Here is a 23,648-nt window from a genome sequence, read left to right on the forward strand (position 1 = left end):
GATTGAGACAAGTCAGCTGCTCCGTGCCTCAGTTTCCCCTCGATATATGATGCTTTCTCAGCGTTGTCCTGAGGATTACGTGAGCTAATAGCTGCGAAGTGCTTAGCACGGTGCCTAACCCATTGTACGAGCTCAATTAATCTAGCTACTGTTTTGTCCTTGACTTTTGGGGATATTGATAATAACAGCAGTTGCATTAAAGCTTCCCCCACTTTAATCCCTAGGAATTGGAATGAGTCAGAGCTCACCCTTTAGCCCTCACAGGACTTTCAGTCTATTCAGGGGAACTTGGACAGATAAACTAAGGGATCGACAAGGTAACTGTGCCTGAGTTGGGTACCTAACTATCTCTGGGCCTGGAAAACTAGCCCGTGGGCCGTGGGCTCAGGGAGGGCCAGAACTTGCTCCTTGGGCTTCAAGAGAGCTTTTCAGGAGAGCAAAACAGAGTGGCTGTTGGAGCCCCTAGAGGTACTGGGGTGCCCCAAGGGGCTGGCCGGGCCTTGCAAGGAGGCGTGGGTGGTAGATGTCCCGAGGCCTGGGCCAGGGCTCAGGGGAACCCGGCCCATGGCCGGAAGCACACAGCCTATATTTTGCTTATTCTGTTCCCCCCCTAGGCCAAATCCAGGGGTTCTTGAATCCCAGAGCCCTCGCCCACCACCTGGCCAAGGAGACTCCCCAGCCCTGGCGGCCATGTTTCCTCCTGGATGTGAATGGCGTGGCTTCAGATTGTGCTCGGCCTCCTGAGGGCCCGCTTCTCCGCGGGAGGGGTGTGCTGATGGCGCTGACCAGCACATGCCTGGCCTGGCCCGCAGGCCCGTGTCCCACCCCTAATGAATACCCGGATAGTCTAGGGTCTTCCTCACGCTGTGATTACCCTGGGCGGCCTGGAGAAGGAGGGCCAGGACCAGCCAGAAGCCCCCTGTGCCGCCTGCCAGATGTGCCAGCGGCCAAGGCGGATGTGGAAGAGGTACAGCTCTCCCCCCTTGCAATCTGTTGTTCCTTCTGTAAATATCTACTGCGTGTCGGCTCAGTACCAGACAGCATCAAGGGCTTTCCTGTGAGCCAGGAGTCACCCCCATTTTACAGATAAAGAAAAGGAGGCTCTGAGAGGTTAATAAGAGCTAGAAAGACGCAGAGTGGGGGACCGGATGCCAAGCTGTCCAACTCCGGAGCCCGGACATTGCTTGCGAGCCCTCCTTAATCTTCCCTCTGAGGCTCGAGTGGTAGGAGCGATCATGAGAACACTCACTCTGTACTTGCTATGTGTCGGGCACTACTTGACAGCCCTGAAGATCTCAACTCCTCCCATCCTCACATCACAGAGATTAAGAGCCGGCCCCAGGTCATGCAGCTAAATGCGGAAGAGCCGGGCTTTGAACCCAGGATATCTGACTCCGAAATAGCTCCTGTTCACACTGCTTCCAGGGAACTGCTGTGCTGTTTTCCACACACTGCTGAGGAATGTTAACAGATCTCCCAGATAGACTGAAAGGGAAACTGCCAAGGAGCAGGACAGCGTGGTTAGGAGACTGCTGTTTCTTCCTTTCTTTCTTTTTTTTTTTTTTTAATGTTTTATTTATTTCTGAGAGAGAGAGAGAGCGTGAGCAGGGAAAGGGCAGAGAGCGAGGGAGACACAGAACCTGAAACAGTCTCCAGACTCTGAGCTGTCAGCACAGAGCCCAGTGCGGGGCTCAAACCCACAAACATGAGATCATGACCTGAGCCAAAGTCGGACACTTAACCGACTGAGCCACCCAGGTGCCCCAGGAGACCACTGTTTCTATAGACTTGGCCGACCATGGAGGCCGAGGGCTGCGAGGCTGGGGGGTGGCAGGCTCAAGTGTGTGTGGTGGCGAGGTGTGACCTCTGACCTTCAGCAAGGTCACAGGACACAGAGGCTGCATCCTCCATGGTGCTGGCTTATTGGCAGGTCTGGAGCTCATGGTACCTGGCTGGAAAATGCCCTTAGGGAGGCATCGAGGAGAGGACTCCCGGGTATCTAAGGCAGCCTTTAGTCCCACACAGAGAGCTGACAGTGTCAAGCTCAAGGGAAGTGGGGACATGCCAAGCAAGGCGAGGCTTGGTCAGGCCTCTGAGAGTCCGGGATCAAAGGGGTCCAGTGCCTGCCTAGGGTGCTTTATATTTATTGTTATTTTTTAAATGTTTGTTTATTTTTGAGAGGGAGAGAGAACACAAGCAGGGGAGACGTAGAGAAAGAGGGGGACAGAGGATCTGAAGCGGACTCTGTGCTGAGAGCAGAGAGCCCGACGCGGGGCTCAAACTCACAAACTGTGAGATCATGACCTGAGCCGAAGTCAGATGCTTAACAGACTGAGCCACCCAGGCGCCCCTAGGGTGCTTTTGAAATACAGCTTCCCAAGACCCAACCCTTGGAGATTCTGATTTATAGGCAGTCCAGCAATGTGGCCTTGGAATCTATAGTTTTGTTTGATTTAAAAATTATTTTCATGTATTTTTGAAAAAGTGAAAAGAACAGGGGAAGGAAGGGAGGGGGGAGGGAGGGAGGAAATTGGGGAAGGAGGAGGGGAAGGAGGGAGGAATGGAGGAAGAATCGACCAGTACTGAAGAGACTACAGTGACAAGCAAGTCTCCCTCCCGTGTTCCTTCCTGGGGACTGTCCCCCAGGGCCAGCAATGGCTAGCTATCTGCCTTCTCTTTGAAGATGTCCTAAGGCACACATAACACCATATTGATACATAGAGAACTGCCTCATTCTTTTTCATAACTTTGTTGTAGAGAAGATGTACTTGTAAAAACCTTCTCCGCAAATTTTCATACACAGCTAACTTCAGAAGAGGCTAGTTCGAGAACCTCTTTGGAGCTGACAGCTCTGGGTTCCAATCTTGATTCTGACATTTACGAGTTTAAGTGACCTTGGGCAGATATATGACCTCTCCAAGCTCCGCGCCTTGGCTCTCCCAGGCATGGAAGGGGGTTGGGTAATAATGGTAGAGTTTTCATGGAGAGTAGAAATAATTTATGGCGGGTGCCTGGTGCATCCTAGGAATGAATAATAATGGGGGAGATGGGACGTTTACAAACATATGAAGTAATGTGAGACAGATCAGAATGCTTCAGTGCATACAAAAGGTTCAGAGACAGGCAGCCTACAGGATGCGTCCCTTCAGCTGCGCCACACAAGACTCCCGAAAAGAACAAGGTGGGAGAGTGAGCGCCCCAGCCCTGAGTTCACCAGCAGTGCGAGAGGGAGAGGAGGGGCGGGGGTGACTTTCTGGGAAGAACCCACAAGGATTTGGAGGATAATCCTTTGTTGGTCTGCGTGACAGATGTCACTAAGTCAGGGCTGGCAGGACCAGCATTTGCTGGGAGCCGCAGCCATGGGGAGACCGGGTCAATTGTCACTAGGCTCAGGGCTCTGCTGTCCCTTGGCCTGGTAGCTCCAGGGACTGGAACTTCTTGGGCACGCTATCCAGTGCTGGGCACACGCAGGAGCTGAGCAAATCTTCATGGAATTTCCTTTGGGAATCACAAAACTAACTGGAAATAAATAATTCCTTGGGATTCAGCCGAAAAGAAAAAAATAGTCAGGGGATGCATTGAGTGAGGAGTGGCCTCAAGTCCTGGCTCTACAATTTCCTGGGGGTGTAAATTTGGGGGCGCTACATAAACTTCCCAATCCCCCTTCTTGTTTGTAAATCAGGGCCTTCCTTCCAAGGATGAAGTGACATAAAGCAACAAGCATAGGCTTTGCAACACAGCAGTAGCAACAGTCTAAATTCATCATTTCCCCCTTTCAAAATAGACAGTTGTTGGAATTCAGTGAACTATGTTTGCAAGTGAATATGATATTCACCGCAATTCAGCAGTTATCACCCAAGTTGGGAAAGTTTTTATCATGGAGATTTTTTGGATAGGAGAGTTCTAAGGGCTGAAAGGGAAAGTGGCTTCTAGTTAATTCAGCAGTTTTTTATTGAGCACCTACTATGTGCCAGGCCCAGGGGTGGGAGGCGGGGTGAAACAGTGTATGATAGATCCAAATCCCTGCCATTGGAGAGTTTATATTCTATCCTACGACTAAAGCTCCCAGTCTGGCCAGGAGACCCTTCCAGATCCAGATAAGCCCGTTTCCTGGTCTTTCTCCACTAAGCGGGTCAGTAAAGCTCCTTCACCCAGGGGGAAAAATGGCCTGGCTAGTACGGTAAGGACACTTTGCTGACCCTGTAGGCACCCACTCTGGGCGTGCCCTATAAGACTCACAGGAAGTAAGGGGCTGGGACTGCCTAGCAAGAGCTCCAGGCAATGGTAGAGCACCCCCTCCCCCCATTCTGGTCTCTGTCCAGACTCAGAATGACTCCCTCCAGATGGCTATCTGAGGAGCCCTTGGCCTTCTCTGGACAAGTAATGAAGTGGATAGGAAAGGATACGCCCTGTTTCCCGTAGGCCCAGCCTATTTGGTGCTTCTCTCTCTTAAGTCTCTGGGCTACGTCTCCTCTTCCTTCAGACTGGAGCTCCCCAAGGGCAGGGCTGTGTCTTCTCAGACTGGGGCTCCCTGAGGGCAGGGCTGTGTCTCTCTCTCTCAGACTGTGCATCTCTGAGGTAGGGCTGTGTCTCCCCCTTACACTACAGTCCCTGAGGCAGGGCTGTGCCTCCAGTCAAAGTGGAGATTTTCTCTTCTTCCTCTTCCAGGCCCTGGCCTCCGGGGAGAAGGGACCATCCTCCCAGCTCCTGAGGTGATACCTTACAAATTAAGGGCTGAGCTGACTCCGACCCAGCTTTCCTGATGTCAGGCAGAACCCTTCCCTCTACAAAGGACTTCCTCAAATTCCCAGTTTGGGCTTTATGTTCTAACAAGCTCTAGTGTCACCCCTGCCCTGTGTGTTCACAAAGTCATCTAGAGGCCTGGCTGCCAGGCTCGCTGCTTTCCCACCTCGAGAAAAGGGGCAGTCTGAGGCCTGGTACTTTATATCTCCCTCCTCCCTGGCAAGCTATTAGGCACGTGAGGCAGTTGCTTTTCTGAGGCCCTCAGTATTTAGCACCAGGATTAGTTCTAGTCCATTTACTCACCAGGTCCACTGGCCAAATGCTGGGACCAGAAGAGCCCATCTCCCTTGCATAATAAATGTTTAATAATGACAATTGGGATTGACCGGAAAATGCCCTGCGTTGGCAGGTACAAAGCCACCCGGGCTCCAGGGAGCAGTTAAAGTTCGGCTCCACTGCCCCTTCCTACCTAATCTGCTTGCCTCCAGGCTCTTGGGGCACCAGGCTGCCTTCCCGCCTGCCTCCTCTGTCACCTGCCCACCTGTGACAACAGCCACCCCAAGGTCCTCTGCTGGGATTTTATACAATCTTGCCTCCTCCTTCAGCCTGGGGGCTTCCCCTCAGACTGGGGTCCCTGAGGGCAGGGCTATGTCTCCCCTCAGACTGGGGTCCCTGAGGGCAGGGCTGTGTCTTCTCCTCAGACTGGGGTCCCTGAGGGCAGGGCTGTGTCTCCCCTCAGACTGGGGTCCCTGAGGGCAGGGCTGTCCCTTCTCCTCAGACTGGGGTCCCTGAGGGCAGGGCTGTCCCTTCTCCTCAGACTGGGGTCCCTGAGGGCAGGGCTGTCCCTTCTCCTCAGACTGGGGTCCCTGAGGGCAGGGCTGTCCCTTCTCCTCAGACTGGGGTCCCTGAGGGCAGGGCTGTCCCTTCTCCTCAGACTGGGGTCCCTGAGGGCAGGGCTGTCCCTTCTCCTCAGACTGGGGTCCCTGAGGGCAGGGCTGTCCCTTCTCCTCAGACTGGGGTCCCTGAGGGCAGGGCTGTCCCTTCTCCTCAGACTGGGGTCCCTGAGGGCAGGGCTGTCCCTTCTCCTCAGACTGGGGTCCCTGAGGGCAGGGCTGTCCCTTCTCCTCAGACTGGGGTCCCTGAGGGCAGGGCTGTCCCTTCTCCTCAGACTGGGGTCCCTGAGGGCAGGGCTGTCCCTTCTCCTCAGACTGGGGTCCCTGAGGGCAGGGCTGTCCCTTCTCCTCAGACTGGGGTCCCTGAGGGCAGGGCTGTCCCTTCTCCTCAGACTGGGGTCCCTGAGGGCAGGGCTGTCCCTTCTCCTCAGACTGGGGTCCCTGAGGGCAGGGCTGTCCCTTCTCCTCAGACTGGGGTCCCTGAGGGCAGGGCTGTCCCTTCTCCTCAGACTGGGGTCCCTGAGGGCAGGGCTGTCCCTTCTCCTCAGACTGGGGTCCCTGAGGGCAGGGCTGTCCCTTCTCCTCAGACTGGGGTCCCTGAGGGCAGGGCTGTCCCTTCTCCTCAGACTGGGGTCCCTGAGGGCAGGGCTGTCCCTTCTCCTCAGACTGGGGTCCCTGAGGGCAGGGCTGTCCCTTCTCCTCAGACTGGGGTCCCTGAGGGCAGGGCTGTCCCTTCTCCTCAGACTGGGGTCCCTGAGGGCAGGGCTGTCCCTTCTCCTCAGACTGGGGTCCCTGAGGGCAGGGCTGTGTCTCCCCCTCAGACTGGGGCTCCCTGAGGGCAGGGCTGTGTCTTTCCCTCAGACTAGGGTTTCTGAGGGCAGAGCTATGTCTCCCCCTCAAACCCCAACTCCAACCTAGCCTGGGATCTACTTTCTTCATGTCTCTCCATGCAGTCCAGCATAGAGCTGCCACCTGAGGCTGCCGTATGCCCAGGCCCCAGGTTCATTTGCAAACTGAGACCAGATCTGTGTGCCCGCTGGCAGATGTTAAAGATAACCCCACTCAGCCCTTTAGGAATTAGTCTAAAATATACGATTGTATTTCAGGAGCCTTAAGGGTGTTTCTGCAACCTTGGGGCCTAAGACAGTTATAACATATGTCCATTTTAGACTTTGGAAAATAGGGCGCTATAATTGGAAAAGTTAGCGAAGCGCTAAGTACAGGGAGCCGGTCTCTTTACATCTCAAATACCAGGTATTTAGGTGGCTTTCTTGGAACCTGGCATTAGGGACACGTGTGAATGGGCCAGGCTCGTTTCTGAGGAGTGAGTAGGAGCAGCCGGTAAGGTGCTGGGGCAGGGATGGGGAGCACTGTCTCCGGGCCCAGGGCCAGTGCCCCCGCTGCATGGCACACAAACCCCAGACCCACCTCCCTTGTCCTTCCTCTTCTCTTCCGACCTGGGCTTTCTGAGGTCCCCAGGAACACTTCACAGACGCGGGCCTGTGGCCTACAGCATTCCAGGCCCTGGCTTTTTCGCCAAGGGTGGAATACGGCAGTCGCGTTGCTTGGCAGAGTGCGGGGGCTATGCCCTTGGGTGCTGGTGCCAGACTGTCTGAGTTCAAATCCTCCCATCCCCACTTGGGCAAGTTACCTAACCTCTCTGGGCCTCGATTTCCTCATCCATAAAACGAGATGAAAGTCACGATGCTTACTTACCTCCCAGGGTTGCTGAGATGATTAATGCAATAACTGACATAAGGCACTTTGCACAGTGCCTGGCACATAGGAAGGACTCAGTAATGTGAGCTCCTATAATTATATGTTAAAAGGGTTCACTTATTTCCAAAGCAATCTTTCATTAGACCTAGACTCTCTAGCGACCCTGCCCTTCCTGGAGACCCTTGCACCTTGACCTCTTTCTGTAACCTAGGTAAGTTACCTTTTGTAACAATTCATTCATTTCTTCATTCATTCGTTACTCCAACATTTCCTCCTGTGGGCAGTAGGGAGTCCTGTTGTTGATAGAAGCAGCCTTTAGCTACCAAATACAGCGCAGCTCTTTTTTTTTATTTTTCAATTTTTTTTAATGTTTACTCATTTACTCATTTTTGAGAGAAAGAGTGCAAGCGGGGGAGGGGTACTGAGAGACGGAGGCACAGAATTGGAAGCAGGCTCCAGGTTCTGAGCGGTCAGCACAGAGTCTAACACAGGGTCAAATTCACAAAGGGTGAGATCATGACCTAGCATGGAAGTCGGACGCTCAACTGACTGAGCCACCTAGGCATCCCCCACCCCTCTCTTCTCTAAGAGATGTGGCACTGTAGGAGCTTTATGGGAATGCGAGCTTGGTCCATGGAACCCATCCCCATTGAAGAAGCTACAAATCCAATTGAGAAGGCAGAGGCCACACATCTGGTGGGGGTGAGGGAAAGGCATGGTGTTCTGGAGGGGAGAGGAGCCACACTTAACGTATTTCCAGAGCATCAGCAATTTCCCATGTCATGTTTTTACTTCAAGGTGTAAGGAAGGCACATCTGGCATTTTGGTGTAGGAGGAAGCACGGTGGCTTTAGTTTTCAGATGGTGCAGAAGGTCCTGGGCCATCCATACGTGTTTCAGTTACCTGGTGTTGTGTAACAAGCGACCCCAGAAGTTAATGGCCTAAGACAGCAATTATTTATTTGATCCCAATGTTGCGGTTTGGATAGGGTATGGCAGGGACAGCTCATTTCTTGCCCTCTCTCTCTTTTTTTTTAATGTTTGTTTATTTATTTATTTTGAGAGAGAGAGAGAGAGAGTGCACATGAGTGGAGGAGGGGCAGAGAGGGAGAGAGAATCCCAAGCAGCTCCACACAGTCAGTGCAGAGCCCAACGTGGGGCTCAGTCCCACAGACTGTGAGATCGTGGCCTGAGCTGAAATCAAGAGTCCGATACTTAACCACCTGAGCCACCCAGGCGCCCCAGAGACATCTCATTTCTGCTCTATGCCTCGGACTGTAGGATTCACTTCCAGAATGGCCTCACTCACAGGCTGGCAAGTTGGTGCAGGATCAGCTGGGGCTGTTGGTGCTTCCCGAGTTTCTGCTTATATCACACTTGCTAAGGTCCCATTGGCTAAAGCAAGTCACGTGGCCAAGTCTAGAGTCACTGTGAGCAGAGATCACATAAGGGTGTGAATACCGGGAAGGATGATCTATTGGGGACCACCAAAATAATAGTCTACTAAAACACAGGGTCTCCAGCCTCACCAGTGACCAGACATCCAGATGCGGCCATTGCACTAAGTAGTGGGTATACAAATTCAGCTGCTGGGACAAAGAAAACCCCAAGTACAGAGGCTTAAATAGAATAAAAGTTGATGTGTCCCACACGTAAACACCGAACTAGGTGGCCCGTGGGTGATTGGTGGCTTAACCGTTTCAGGTGTACAGCCTCCTTCCACCTTGTAGTTCCACCTTCCTCAGTGTGCAGACTTCTTCGTGTGGTCCAAAATGAGTGCCCCGGTTCCTGCCCTCACATCTGTATTCCAACCAGTGGTAAACGGAAAGATGAAAGGGAGTGCTTCTTCCTTGCAGTCTCATTGGCCAGGACCTAGTCATAAGTCATATCTAAACTGCAAGTGTAGGGGCACCTGGGCGGTTCAGTCAGCTGAGCGTCTGACTTCAGCTCAGGTCATGATCACGCTGCTCGTGGGTTCCAGCCCTGTGTCAGGCTCTGAGCTGTCAGCACAGAGCTCTGTGCTGACAGCTCAGAGCCTGGAGCCTGCTTCAGATTCTGTGTGTGTGTCTCTCTCTCTGCCCCTCCCCTGCTGACACTCTGTCTCTCTCTCTCTTTCTCAAAAATAAATAAACATTTAAAAAAATTAAACTGCAAGGGTAGCAGGAAAGTGTAGTCTTTGGTGGGGAGCTTTGTGCCCAACTAAAACCTCTATTACCATAAATGAGAAGAACAGATATAAAGGAATAAATAAATAAAGCTGATGACGTCAGCTATAGGAAACAAATGACCAGCCCCACAAATGACCTGCCCCAGGACATTCTATCTACCAATCTTGTGAATTAAAAGGGACCCTATTCCTGACATCAGCAGCAGAGATTTTAAAAATGAACCAGGGGTGTCTGGGTGGCTCAGTTGGTTAAGCATCTGACTTCGGCTCAGGTCATGATCTTACGGTTTGTGGGTTCGAGCCCCACGTCGGGCTCTGTGCTGACAGCTCAGAGCCTGCAGTCTGCTTTGGATTCTGTGTTTCCCTCTCTCTCTGACCCTCCCCTGCTCGCGCTGTCTCTCTCTCTCTCTCTCTCTCTCTCAGAAAGAAATAAAAACATTTAAAAAAAAAAAAAAAGAGTCCGACTTTGGCTTAGATCATGATCTCACGGTTTGTGGGTTCGAGCCCCACGTCGGGCTCTGTGCTGACAGCTCAGAGCCTGCAGCCTGCTTTGGATTCTGTGTCTTCTTTGCCCCTCCCCCACTCAGGCTCCATCTCTCTCTCAAAAGTAAATAAACATTAAAAAAACTTTTTTTAATGATCTTGATATGATGATTATGATTAAATGATCTATGGCTCATGATAGAAGCAGAAGGGTGGCCCACGGGTGACCAGCAGCCTGGGCTTTGCACAATCAGGAGCCAACTGACGTCAGGAGCACCAGTTCTTATTGGCTCTATCAGCTTCACTGCCCGTGGGCATCTCCAAGGCCTGGCAGAGGAGGGTCCACTGAGAGACCACTCACAGTTCCAAAGAGGGCTCCATGAACTATCCACCACAGCCCAGGGCATGGGCGTGCGCTGGCTCCAAAGGGCTGGGATGGAGCTCTGGGCTGCAGAGGCCACAGTCACAGGCAGGATCCCACAAGTAAACCTGAATCCCTGGCTTTAGACAGCAACTCTGGTGTCGCNCAGCTGGCAAGAGCGGGCAGCTCTGATTAAAGGCTAACCTGAGAATTGCCCGCTCTCCCTGCCCCCAGGGGCTTCTCCTGCTTCAATACCACCAGCAACCTAGCCGTGCGTCTCTCACTAGGCCTGGAACCCTCACAATCTGTGTCAGCTGCACAGTTTTCTTCGTAGTTTGCCACCTCCCAGGCCTAACCCCCCTTTGCTTCAGAGCCACAGCACTGGGCGCTTTGTCACCCACAGGGTCTGGGGACAGAGAGCGGGAGAGGACCCTTTGCATCGTATAAGTATGATGGTACATCTACAAGTACAGTGCTGCAGAGACAGAAACTCTCTCCCTGGGGCTTGGAAGCAAAAGTGTACACATAGCCCAGAATCGGGACAAGGTGAAAGCCCAGTAAAAGCAGACGTAGGATGCAGCTCCAGGCCAAGTCCCACAGCGGGAGCGGTGAATTTTTTTGAGCCTCTGAAAACTTCCAGAAGTCAGTTTGTTCAGGAGAAGGTGCCAGAAAGGAGAGGGCAAACGCAGAGTCCCTCCTGGCTGGACAGGTCCCTGTTAAAGATTGTCTAGTTCAAATAACATGCCAGGTGGGGAGGGAGAAGGTGCTTTCTCAGAAACACTGATTAGGAAGCTAGCCCAGCCCCCCAGGCCTTCGGGACAAAGGAGAAGTCATTTAGTAAGAAACCATCCACACTCTTCCTGCAGCCCTCCGGGCATGTGGCTGATCTGCATGGCATTGGTACCTGTAACATGAAGCATGAGCAGGATAGAAAGGCGTGGATAGCACACACGGAAGGAAAGGAACATACGGAAACATGTTCATCCTTACAAATGACCAATGAAAGGCAAATGCAAACAAGTTAGCATTTACACCAATTACCTTATTTTTTAATATTTTTAAACAATATCTAATGCTGGGACATCAGAATGGTCTGTCCACCTGCTCTCATGGCTGGGCTCACTCTTCAGCTTGCCTGCCTGACCCCGCCTCCAACACAGGGGACTAAACCTTGACTTACAGGGTTCCAATCCATAGGCTGGGTGAAGCCAATCAGATTCTTCCTTTTCAGAATTCTATCTCAGAGACACAGAAATGCTAGGCTGTTGGTGGTGGATTTGTGGCCTCTGTGTTCCCAGGGAGACTGGTATCATGGTCCTGAATACATTTGTAAAAAAATGTTTTAACGTTTATTCATTTTTGAAAGAGAGAGAGAGAGAGAGAAAGCAAGCATGCAAACAGGGGTCAGGCAGAGAGAGAGGGAGACAGAAAATCCCAAGCAGGCTCCAGGCTCTGAGCTGTCAGTACAGAGCCTGAAGTGGGCCTCAAACTCACCAACCATGAGATCATGACCTGAACCGGAGTCAGATGCTTAACTGACTGAGCCGCCGCGCAGGTGCCCTCTGAGTACATTTTTGAAGTGAGATAGGCCAGTGAGGTGGGTCCTGGTCACCCCAAGTTACTGAATGCATCTTTGAGCAAGCTCCTTAGTTTCTTCCATGCCTCAGTTTCTTCATCTGTTAAATGGGGATTATTATAATCCCTACACCAAAAGGTGGTTGTGAAAATTATAATTAATATAGAAGATTGGTACAGTGCCTGGGACAAAGTAAACCCTCAGAACATGTGAGCAGTCACTTACAAAATGATATGTGCTCAGAGTGGATAGCTCTGCTAGGTAAAAAAATAAATAAATAAAAATTTTAAAAAATTGGCTGGAGAAGGAAAGATCTGGAACAGGGAAAGCAGGGAAGCCAGGAAAGCCCCAGGAGCTGAGGCAGCAGTTAGCACTCCTGTTGGCTCTCAGCTCCAGTTTCCCTGAAGCCAGACTGTCCTTGGCTTCCAGTGTGAAATGCATCCTTACATTAAACCTCCTTCATTTGCTTTTGGGAAGCAGTTTGGCAAGCCACATCAAACAGCAGAAAAACAGTCTTGCCCGCAGACCCAGGCACTTCTCTTACAGAAAAAATTAATGAGAAGAAAAAAGCCACATGCACGGAGATGTCCCAGGCAGCTTTATTTATAAGGATGGAACATGGGGAGCCATCAAACTGCCCAGCAATCAGGGAATAGAAAGCTACCTCGGATGGAATATTATGCAGCCACTAAGAATGAGAGATATTAAGAGTACATAGCAACATAAAATGATTATGAAAGAATAAGTGAAAAAGAACAGAACACAAATCGTAGCGGATTCTGATTACGTTGGGTGAAAAATAAATATCTGCGTAGGCGGAGCTGGCTGGAGTCGCCAAAACTGACAAAAAAACAAACTTCTTGGGCTATTTAGAAGGAAAAGTCCTTGGTAGGAAAGGTCTCCTTCCCGGTCACCCCTATCACCCCAGCCCTGGGAAGGATGCCCTTCAAACTCCCCGTCCCCACAGCCTGCTCTTTGCCAGCCCCCACGCCACCTCTCTAGGGAGAAGATGCTCAGGGCTTGGGCTGCCGGTATTTTTAGCCAGGCCTCTTGCAGTCCAGTGTTCTAGGGTAAAAATAGCTGGGGTGGAGGGCACAGCACTAACTTTGCTGCGTTCTGCCCGCCCCCCTCCCCTGGACCAGGCGCCTCCTGGACTTGGAGTTATGGCTTTCTGTTGCTTTACTCTGGCTTCATCCCATCCCCTGAGGCCTTAGCGGCCAGGGAGGAATGTTCTGGTCTGGTACATCTTGCAACTTTGGAGCTCATGGAGGCCATGTGTTCCATTTTATGGATAAGGAAACTGAGGCCCAGATAGGAGCCATGACAAGCCAGGAAGGGGTGGGCTTTCTCGTTTCCACCTACCCCTCCTTGCTGCTCTCACTTACTTGAAGGAAGAAGACCTATGAGGCAGCCACGGGAGATGTGCATCTGACTCCCGGCTTTTCTGTTAGCCATGTGATTGAGGAAGGTCACCTTCTACCCCGGATGGCAACGTCTATGTCTGTGAAATAAGAGTCGGACAAGACCAGCATTTGAACCGATGAGCTGTATCCCCCATCCCAGGCTGGAGGCCAGACATTCCAGCATTAGCTACCATCTTCCCGGGACCTGCCAGGGGCTGTGAAATCTGTCACGCAAGTGGATGGCCCAGCTCAAGGATTACCTGCGACTGTCACTGCCTCTCAGGTCAGCTTCTCCCAGCTCCTACGCACACAGTTGAGGTCCCCCGACCTGTTGGGGTAGCTTCTTAAGGAACGAACACTAATTCTAACACTAGTTGGAGCCAAATCTAATCAGGGAGGTAAATCTGCCAGCAAAAACAAATCCTACAAGTGTAATTTAAGGCCACATGCATGAGACTTGAAAACAGTCAGCTGCTAGAAGCCTGGAGTTCCTCGCCAGTCCTGCAGAGCCTAGAGTTATCGTGGCAACAAAGTACCTGAATGTAGCTACCGCTCCAGAGGCTAGCCCAACGTGATGTGCCTTCCACAGGGCCCCCACCTCCGCTCCCCTCCTGGACCCCGCCTACCGGGAGCGCGTGTCCTGCACAGCTCAGGCTGCGATCTCAGTCCACAGATCTTGTCTCCTCGATAGCCGGTTAGTCCCTGCACATGACCCACTTCACAGCTCGTATGGGAAGGGCTTAAAGTAAACAGCCCCGAGTGAGAAATCGCAAGGCCTGGAGCCAGGGGATGAACTGAGCCTGAGGGACTCGGGCGACAAGCCATCCAGGTAAGCCAGCGATGTGATCCCAGGCCCAATCTGCTGGTTCTTCTGGGACATGTGTGCTAACATGAGCGTATGTGCGTGTGTGTGTCTGTGCACCTGCGTGTGTGTGTGTGTGTGTGTGTGTGTCTGAAGCTCCAGGATCGCTCTAAGTGTCCCCAGGTTGGGGGCCCCAAAACCTTGGGAGATGGTAGGAAGGATCACCCCTGAGCTCTTTCTCATATGATAAACCTTGACCTGGAAATCCTACCAGTTCCTTGGTTCAGTCACAAGCAGCCTCTAACTCAAAGATTTCTGCCCTTCGCTGGTATTTTATCAGCCCAGCAACTCTGGAAACCCTGATCATTTCAGGGACCGGCGTCCCTCATTAATAAAATGGGGAAACGGATCAGGGCATAATCAAGTAGCGTATTTGGTAGACAAAACATGAAACTTCAACAGGAGCAATAATTCTGAAGTCCTGGGGCTGAGGGAGGAGAGGAAAGGCCCCAGGTCAAGGACTCCGGAAGATTCAGAGTCCGGATTTGGAGGTCCTGACAGCCAAGGCGGCTGAAGAGAGGTCTGCACACTGTAGTGCGTCCTCAGACCACAGGTGAGGCACTCTTCGCTGTCAGAAGGGAAGGTGGAGTCGGGCTGGGGTGGCCTGTAGGAAGCTCCCATGGGACCGACTCTCTGTCCTTGTCTCTTGCTGCTCCCCCTTCCTGGCAGCCAAAGGCAGAGACTTACATTCAGCGTGGCATGCAGAGGAAGGAGAGTAAAGGACAGGGGTGTCCTTATCCAGCCCATCTCCCAGCCCCGTCTCAACAATGAACAGGACCAGTGGCCTATCCTCTGGACAGGGCCACATGGACACATCTGGGATCCCCACGGCACTGAACTCTAACCCAGCGAGCCACCTGGCAGGGCCCCCTGGCCTAGCCTTGGGACTTCTGAACCCTCTCTGAAAGCTTAGTGTCCCCTGACCTGTGTCCACCACATGGAAATCAGGAGGGAGGTCCAGGCATTATGGTTTCCTAAGCCTAGAAGCTTACGTTTTCATCTGGACTCTGCCTCAGTTTCCCTATCTATAAAATGTGAATTACAGACAGGCTCTGGATTTCTTACTTAATCCCACTTGCTAACTGACCTTGGGCAAGCTACTTGACCTCTTTGAACCTGTTTCTTTGCTTCTAAAATGGGAGCGCTGATCCATGCCTTGCCTTCCTCACTGGGCTGGTCAAGGATCAAGAGTCTGACAAAGTGCTCTGAAAATCAGAGGCTCCTCGTGACCACAGGGAAGCATGATTATGAACCAGGACATCCCAGGCATCCCACTTGGGTCAGGACCTAAGGCCATAAAGGAGAGTGAAGGTGCAGCCCTGCCCTTTGCCACCCTCTGGTGTGTTGGGGAGATGGAAATGACCGGCATCAGTTCTGACATGGAGGGGAAGAAGGCACCTAGGCACCGAAGGGGTTCGGTGGGGGAGAAACCCTGGGGGCCGGGGCTAACCTAGGAGACTCCTGGAGGAAGGAGTCACCTTGAGCACAAGAAGGCTTTAAAAGGAAGCCATGGTAGGGGCGCCTGGGTGGCTCAGCTGGTTAAGCGTCTGACTTTGGATCTGGTCATGATCATCCAGTTTGGGAGTTCTCTCGTGGTTCGTGTGTTCCAGCCCCACATCGAGCTCTGTGCTGACAGCTCAAAGCCTAGAACTTGCTTTGGATTCTTTGTCTCCCTCTCTCTCTGCCCCTCCCCTAACTCATGCTCTGTCTCTCTCTCAAAAATAAATAAACGTTAAAAAATGTTTTAAAATGAAAAAAGAAAAAAAAAAGCCGTGGCAGTCACTTAAAGAGAGCGTGGCTCTGCTCTTGGGCCACACCAACCCCCTCAAAGTCCTTTTACTGGGGTTTTCTTGTTACAACACATCATCTTATTTGATCTTGAAAACTGCCCATTTGGTTGTTATATGCTCCTGTTGAAAGAGAAGTCCCCCACCAAGAAGGCACAGAAGTGGGTCTCTCACACAGGGCTCAAGACCCCTGGAATGGCCCTTCTGAGCGTCCCCCAAATGTGTGCTGCCCTCCCCCTTTCTCTCCCTGGCCCTCCCTCACCCCCCTCCGCTACCTGCTACCTGTAAGAAACACAAATGCAGATGGATCCTTTTATGTCTCTAGGGATCAAAGGGTTGGCTTTGGAAGAAAGAAGGGCTGCTTGAAAGCCAAGTGGAGCCAGTCTGCACAAAAGGCCTTTCTCGCTTTCTCTCCACAGCTCCGGGAGAAGAGCTGAGCCCCTCCCGGAGGGTGATGGTGGGCACCCACACCCCACAACACGCACAGCAGAGCCGAAGGGCCAGGCACCTAACAAGCTTCCCCTCCAAGCACCGCCTCACCACCTTTGTTGGGTAATGAGCCCTGTGGAACGTGTTGTCCCTGCTGGGCCGGGCGCTGTCCCGTTGGGAGAGGGAGAAGGACAGAGTGCCCGGGAATGACTGAGAGACAGCCGGTGCAGGAGAAAGGANACCTCACCACCTTTGTTGGGTAACGAGCCCTGTGGAACGTGTTGTCCCTGCTGGGCCGGGCTGTCCCGTTGGGAGAGGGAGAAGGACAGAGTGCCCGGGAATGACTGAGAGACAGCCGGTGCAGGAGAAAGGAGAAGCGCTCGGAGATCGGGAGCAGGAGACAAGCAGCTGGACAGAGAGAGAGAGAGAGAGAGAGAGGAAGGACAGACAGCAGAAGCCTCCCCAGACAGGCAGAGAGGCAGAGGGAGAAAATGCAGAGAAACAGGGAGAGGAAACGGGGCGAAGAAAAGAATGGGAAGGAGAGATTGACAGGCAAAAAGAGAGAGGGAGATGGATTTCTTTTTTAAAGTCAGGTCAAAAAGGAAGGGGGAAGAGCAAAGAGGAGAACAGAAGCCGGCTCTAGCCATGTGGAGAGGGAAGAGCAGGGCAAGAGAGGGCGTCCCGGCTGGGGGGGAAGCTGCCGGCAGGGCCCTGCGCACGCCCCATTCCCACGCTGGCCTGGGTTCTGTCAGCCCCGCCCCCTGTGCTGAGCTCACGAACAAGGTGAGCCCCCAGATGGCTTGAAGAGCGAGGGCCTGAAAGCTGGCAGACCCCCAGGGGGACAGGTGGGGCACACCTCGTCAGGCATCCCTGTACCCCCTCCCCACCATGGAATCAAGTCCATGACCCCAGCCCAGTGCTTAAAACCCCCCAGGGGCTGGAAGCCAGAGAGGAGATGCGGCAGGAAATCAGGTAATTCTAGGGCGGTTACTTGCCAGCCTTGCTTCTGACGTGCCGGCAGACATCAGAACAGATCTCTGTGGCTGACCCTGACCTACACCTTGCCTGGCCCTTTACCCCGGCTCGAGTGGAAGAACCTAGACTTTCTGAAACCAGGACCTCGGGATCCTCCATTCCCACCTGTGAGTGACTGGCTGGGTGACCTTGAACCTATCACTTCTTCCCTCTGAGCCTCATTTTCCTTATCTGTGAAATGGGGGAAAAAATCACAGTGCCTGCCTCCTAGGATGGCTGTGAGGATTAGATAAGATTAAGGTGACCGCGTGCTCAGCACAGCACCTGGCACGGAGCAGCACACCACGGACGGGGTCCCTGCTGTGGCTGTTGCCAGTAGCGGTAGTTGTGGCCTTGCCGTTGGTGTGGGGTAGGAACTCTAGCCCTGCCTGACGTCAAAGCCATAGAGACTTTGTGAGGCTCGTCAGAGCAAAGGGATGGGCGAGGCGTCCCAGCCAGGGATGGCTGAGCTCCTGGTCCATGCTGGCTCCTCTACCCACACAGGTAGCTCAGTGCCAGCCCATAAGCCATTTGGGAGCCCGTGAAAATGTTTTAATTTATTTTATTTTATTAAAAATTTTTTAAAATGTTCATTTATTTTTGAGAGACAGAGTGTTAGTGGGGGAGGGGCAGAGAGAGAGGGAGACACAGAATCTGAAGCAGGTTCCAGGCTGTGAGCTGTCAGCATAGAGCCCGACGCGGGGCTCGAACCCACGAACCGTGAGATCATGACCTGAGCCGAAGTCGGACGCTCAACCGACTGAGCCACCCAGGCACCCCTAGTTTATTTTAAAATGAAAAGGAGAAAATGATCTTTTAAGTCAAAAAATGATTTCATATATAATATGAAGATACTTGTCTTTATTTCAACACAGTTATAAAACATAACTTTTGGTGTTTGTGGAGGAAGGAGCTCACAGAGGCAAACGTGCCTATGGCCCAGGAAAGCCATCATGCGTCCCACTGGCCAGTGTTTGCTCTCAGTGAAGAGTATGATGAGCGCACTGTTGCCGGCCCCAATGGATAGTCCTGACCAGAGGGAGAACGTTTGTGCCAAAGCCCTCCTGGGGACGGAGGCCACTGAACTGTGGGAAAGGAAGAAAGATAAGGGCTCAGAGACATGAAATAAGAGCCCTGCAGCCTCTGCCCTTGGGGAGGCCAGGCTGAAGGACAGAAATAGCCCTATGCCTTAGAAGACCCCTAAGCTGAGGGAACAGCCCATTCTCTGCCCTCAGGGAGCCCCAGTGTGAGGGGGAGACACCCCCCTGCCCTCAGGGACTCCAGTCTGAGGTGGGGAGGGAGACACAGCCCTGCCCTCAGGGAGCCCCAGTCTGAGGGGGAGACACAGCCCGCTTTCAGGGAGCCCCAGTCTGATGGGAGGCACAGCCCTATCCACAGGGAGCCCCAGTCTGAGGGGGACATACAGCCCTGCCCTCAAGGAGCCCCATTCTGAGGGGGGAGACACAGCCCTGTCTTCCAGGAGCCCACAGTTACAGAAAAGACAAAATACAAAAATTTAAAACACGAGAAGCAACTTGGGGGAAAAACTCTTAAAGCAAGGCTGTATCATAATGAGCCGTATGGCCATCAGAGAAGCCTGGAGAGAGCTCCCAGATGGCTGGAGGACGGCAGCCATCCCCTCAGAGATAGAGGCCCCCGGCCTGAGGCAAGGAGACACGCGGAGGCAGTAAGGAAGGGAGATGCTGGCACCGTTGTCAAGGGAACAAGCCGAACGGAGAGGGGAGAATTGTGGGTCTGGGTACAGAAGGGTCTCGAGGTCCAGCCAAGCCCCTCCACAAGCGGACCCGCACCTGTGGCCTCCACACACCATGGCTAGCCCGGGGGCATCTGTGTCCAGAGCTGCACAGGGACACTGGAGTCACTCGTGGTGCGGTCAGGTAACCGCACGCCCCAGGTGCCCCCCCCAGCCAGGCGCCCTGCAGAATTAAATTACCATATTGGAAATAGCAAAGTAAACATCAATAGGTAAAGTGCAAATTAAAGCCGTTCCTCCCAGATACCTTATTTATAGACCTGAGCTCAGTGGCCGCGCCCTCCTGGGCAGGAGCCGCGGGAGCAGAGCGGGGCACCTGTCCCGTGCCAACTTGTTCCCAGGACACTGGGCTCCCTTCTGGCAGGGGTGAGGGCAAGACCTGTCTGAGGCCTGTCCACCCCCTACACCTGGCTTCCCAGGGGTTGAGGGGGGGGCCCGTGTCTGTGACCTGGGCTTCCACAGCATGAGAGCCTTGGGGCCAATGATGGTTTGACTTGCTATGAGGGATGCCAGGGCTGGGGGGTACGGGGGCCACGGAGCAGGTGCTGGGGTCTGAGATACTACAATGACGACCGGAGCTAACACTTACACAGTAGTTACTATGCTAAGTGCCTCCAAGATTTAGCTTAGTTCATCCTCATGAGAGGTCTAGGACTATTTCCATTTTACAGCTGGGGATACTGAGGCACAGAGTCCTTACCTAACTCCCCTGCTACTAAGCGTCCTGTCCGGGATTTGAACCTCCCAGGCTCTTCTCTTAACTGTCACGCTCTGCTCGTCTACTGCCTCTCGGGATACCTCCCCAGCCAATTCAGAAGACTGACTCAGTGGCCTTGTGCCCTCCAGCCTGGAACTTTCTTGGTCTCCAGTGTTTTCCCACCAACATACGTGCCATCCCTCACATCGGGAAGTGCCTGGCTCCATGCCTTGCCCATTGACAGGCAGGTGGACCAGCTTAGCCGGCCCTCCCCGGGCTAGGGGCACAGAGACGCCCACACTCTCGTGGACCCACTGCCTTCCTCAAGCCTGACCCCAGTCCCTGTCCCTGGGTGGTGGGCTGAAGCCACGGGACACAGCACATTTACCCATGATCCCAGCCTGGCTGAGATAAAGCGTGACCTTGGCCTCGTTGGCGTGGTGCTCTAACCCACGGAACACGAGGCCACGGAAGGTTAGCCACAGGTTTATTAGTGGAGGGAAGATGCCCGGCCAGGGCCAGGAAACCGCACTTTGCCCAATTTGCTCATCCCACCAGACCCGGGAAAGCTGTCACCATCTTGGCGGCTGGGAGCCAGGAACAGAAGCTGTGGGCTTGGCAAGAGGATGGACGGGAAGGAGAAACGGCCGCATTTTGTAAAGAAGGGAAAAGGCTCGCCAAAGCCTCATGCTCTCGGCCAATCAGCTGCCCGTCCGAGAGCTGTTTCCACTGTTAGAAACCAAAGGACACCAGCGGACTGACCCTTTGTAAATATCCCCCACGGCCCAGCAAACACCACATGCTAAAAACAGCCCCTATCCTGAGGGGGCTGGGGCAGGGAGGCCCAGCGGGGGGGCTCAGCCTGGTTCCTGCTGGACACATACCTGTCAGGGTCCCTGCCAGCAGGAGCCCCTAATCTATTTGGTGAGGGGCAGGGATAGGATCAAGAGGCAGCAGGTAAGCGGGGAAGTGCTCCACACGGCCCAGAGTTTTGCCGGTTCCAGCTGTGTAGCCTTAGAAAGGTCCCTTCTCCCGTTTAGGACTCAGTTTCTCCAGCTGCACAGAGGGGACAGCAATCCCACCTCATTAGAGACCAGGGGCCGGGTGTAGATGGCCAAGGTCACCGTTCTGCCCCAGACACTGACGGAATAAGAACCCCGACTTTGATCCAGTGCTGACCACTTCACCTGTACCAATTTTTTTAACCCTCATGCTGCCCTATGGAGAAGTAGGAGCACTGGCTCTGTCTTACAGCTGAGGAAACTGAGGCACAAAGGGGCTCAGGTACTAATGCAAGGTGGCTAATGAGGGCTCGAAGGAGGACTAGAACCCCGGCAGTCTGGATCCTGAGCCTGTGTTTTGACCGACTAGACTCTACAGGAAGCACGCGTCCTTGTTAGGGTAAAAATAGAAAGGGGGGTGTGTGAATCATCCCTGGGACCCCAAGAACCCAACCCTCCTCAAACAGACCTTCTAGAAGCCAGAGGCCTGGATGAAGAGGCCAATGACCCCTCATATGCCATCCATCTCTGCTCCTCCCCTTGGGGGCCCAGACCAAGCTGGGGAAGCCACTGCCGAGCCAGCAGGCTGACCGGCGTGTGAAACGTGCCCCGGTCAGAGGGCCTGGGTGGGGTGGGGGTGGCAGGCTGCTAGCCATGTGGTCCCCAGCCCACGCACTGTCTGGCCAACCGGGGGGTGGCATGGGGGGGCCCATAAATAGCAGGCCTCTCACCGGTGTTGGGAATAGAAACCCAATCCAAACAGTGTGGTGAGTCGGGGCTTTCCAGAGTAGCCACAACCCCCAGGGGCCTGGAGGCAGCTGCGAGGGCCTCCTTCCCCGAGGTAGTCTCCCGAAGGATCGGGTCATCTTGAGGAGAAAGCCTACCTGGCCCCAAGCCCAGAATCCTTCACAGCTCAGGAAGGAATGTCAAAAGGTGACAGAGAACCACCAGGTGATATTTACTGAGCACCTACTTGGTGCCTGGCCTGTTCTAAGTGCTTCACATGGACTTATCCCGGTTGACGTCACCACAGTCTTATGAAATGGACCTGTTATTTTATCCACTTTATGGAGGGGGAAATTGAGGCACATAAATTGTGAACCATGTGATTTGGGTCACACAGTTAGAAAGCAGTGGATAGGGGGCGCCTGGGTGGCCCAGTTAGTTAAGCGTCTGACTCTTGGTTTCAGCTCAGGTCATGAGCTCAAGGTTTCGTGAGGTCAAGCCCTGCGTTGGGCTCTGAGCTGACAGTGCAGAGCTTGCTTGGGATTCTCTCTGCCCTTCCCCCACTTGCACTGTCTCTGCGTCTCCCAAAATAAATAAATAAACTTAAAAAAAAAAAAAAAGCAGTCGATGTAAGGTGTAAACTCCGGCCACTTGGGACTGATCGTGTCTCTTGTTCCTGGACCTGGAGGCCCAGACCAGTCACATTGGGTCCTACCTTTGAAGTCGTCTTGGTCAAGGGGCCCCAACACCCAAAAAGAAGACAGTGGTGGCTAAAGGTGCACGCACTGAAGGCCTACCAGACAGGGCTGGGGCTTCCGAAGTTCTCGGGCCAGTCTGCCACGTGGAACTCAAAACACATCCCTCGACGGAACAGAGCCTGAAGAGCCAGGGCCCCGGGAAGTCCCCAGCAGGGCTACCCTGCTGAATGCCCACTCGGCCTCAAAGGTGAGGTCCCTGCTCCTGGAGGAAGGCGTGGGGAGGAATCCCCCAGGCCACTGACAGGGTGCCTTGAATCCCAAGACGATGGGTCAGGAGGTTCTGCCCTCCTTCCACCCCCTCAGGGGCCCTTCTAGGATTCTGAGGCCCAGAGAAGAAGTTCATGGTCAGCAGCTAATGCCCTTCTGAGATTTTCTCAGGCCCAGATACCACTCCTGCCATGTGGACCCCACCAGACCTGGGACTCTGTGTGTGTGTTGGCCTGTTGGGAGCAGCTACCTCTTCCTCAGGGTCCCTCCTCGGGACACTCATGATGCAGATTTGCTGGCCCGGTAAAAGCCTTCGTTTGGCTTCTCCTTCCAGGATCCATTGCCAGAAGCCAGCGAAGATGTGGAAAAAGCTGGACAGAAGCCCAGTGTCTCGGAGTTCTTGGAATGAGGAAGCTGCGTACACGTGGGGCAGAACGGGTGGCAGCTTGTGGCCTGGGTTCCAAGGGCACAGGTAAAGTTGCCCCCGTGCCTCCTGGGGAGACACGAGGGGGTGGGGGGACACCAGATGCCTGCCATGGCTCCTGGCCCTTCTCAGAGGAGGTGTCCTGGGCAGGCACTAGGCATTTCGGGGGAGAAGGAGGTCACCATCTGGGGGCAGGGGGAGACAAGAGGGGGAAGGCTTTCTCAGAACTGGGTTCGAGGAAGAGGATGCAGGCTGGCAGGACTCCGTCAAATCAAATGCCTGGCTTGCTCTCCCTCCTCAGAAAATCTGGCTCTCTCCCCAGCTGACCCAATAAGCTGCCTTTCTCTCATAAGGGAGTGGGGTGGGGTGGGGCTGCTTCTGGGGCTCCCTCTCCTGCTCCCACATTCTTGGCAGGAAAGTGGGGTAAAGAGAGGAGAGTTCCGGGCCCCTCCTCAGCATCCCAAGCCCCTTCTGCTTCAGCCACCCATCGTACGGCCCCCTGGGCCAGGTTGGGCTGACAGTGGCTCAGAGAACTGGAAGCTGGGTCTTTCTCCCTGTTATCTGTGCTCCTGGCACAGAGATGATGCTCGGTAAGTTATTCTTTGGAGTGAATAAGTTTTCAGAT

The sequence above is a fragment of the Crocuta crocuta genome, unplaced genomic scaffold (genome assembly GCF_008692635.1).
Source record: "Crocuta crocuta isolate KB4526 unplaced genomic scaffold, BGI_CrCroc_1.0 scaffold44, whole genome shotgun sequence".
NCBI classification, from domain to species: Eukaryota; Metazoa; Chordata; class Mammalia; order Carnivora; family Hyaenidae; genus Crocuta; species Crocuta crocuta.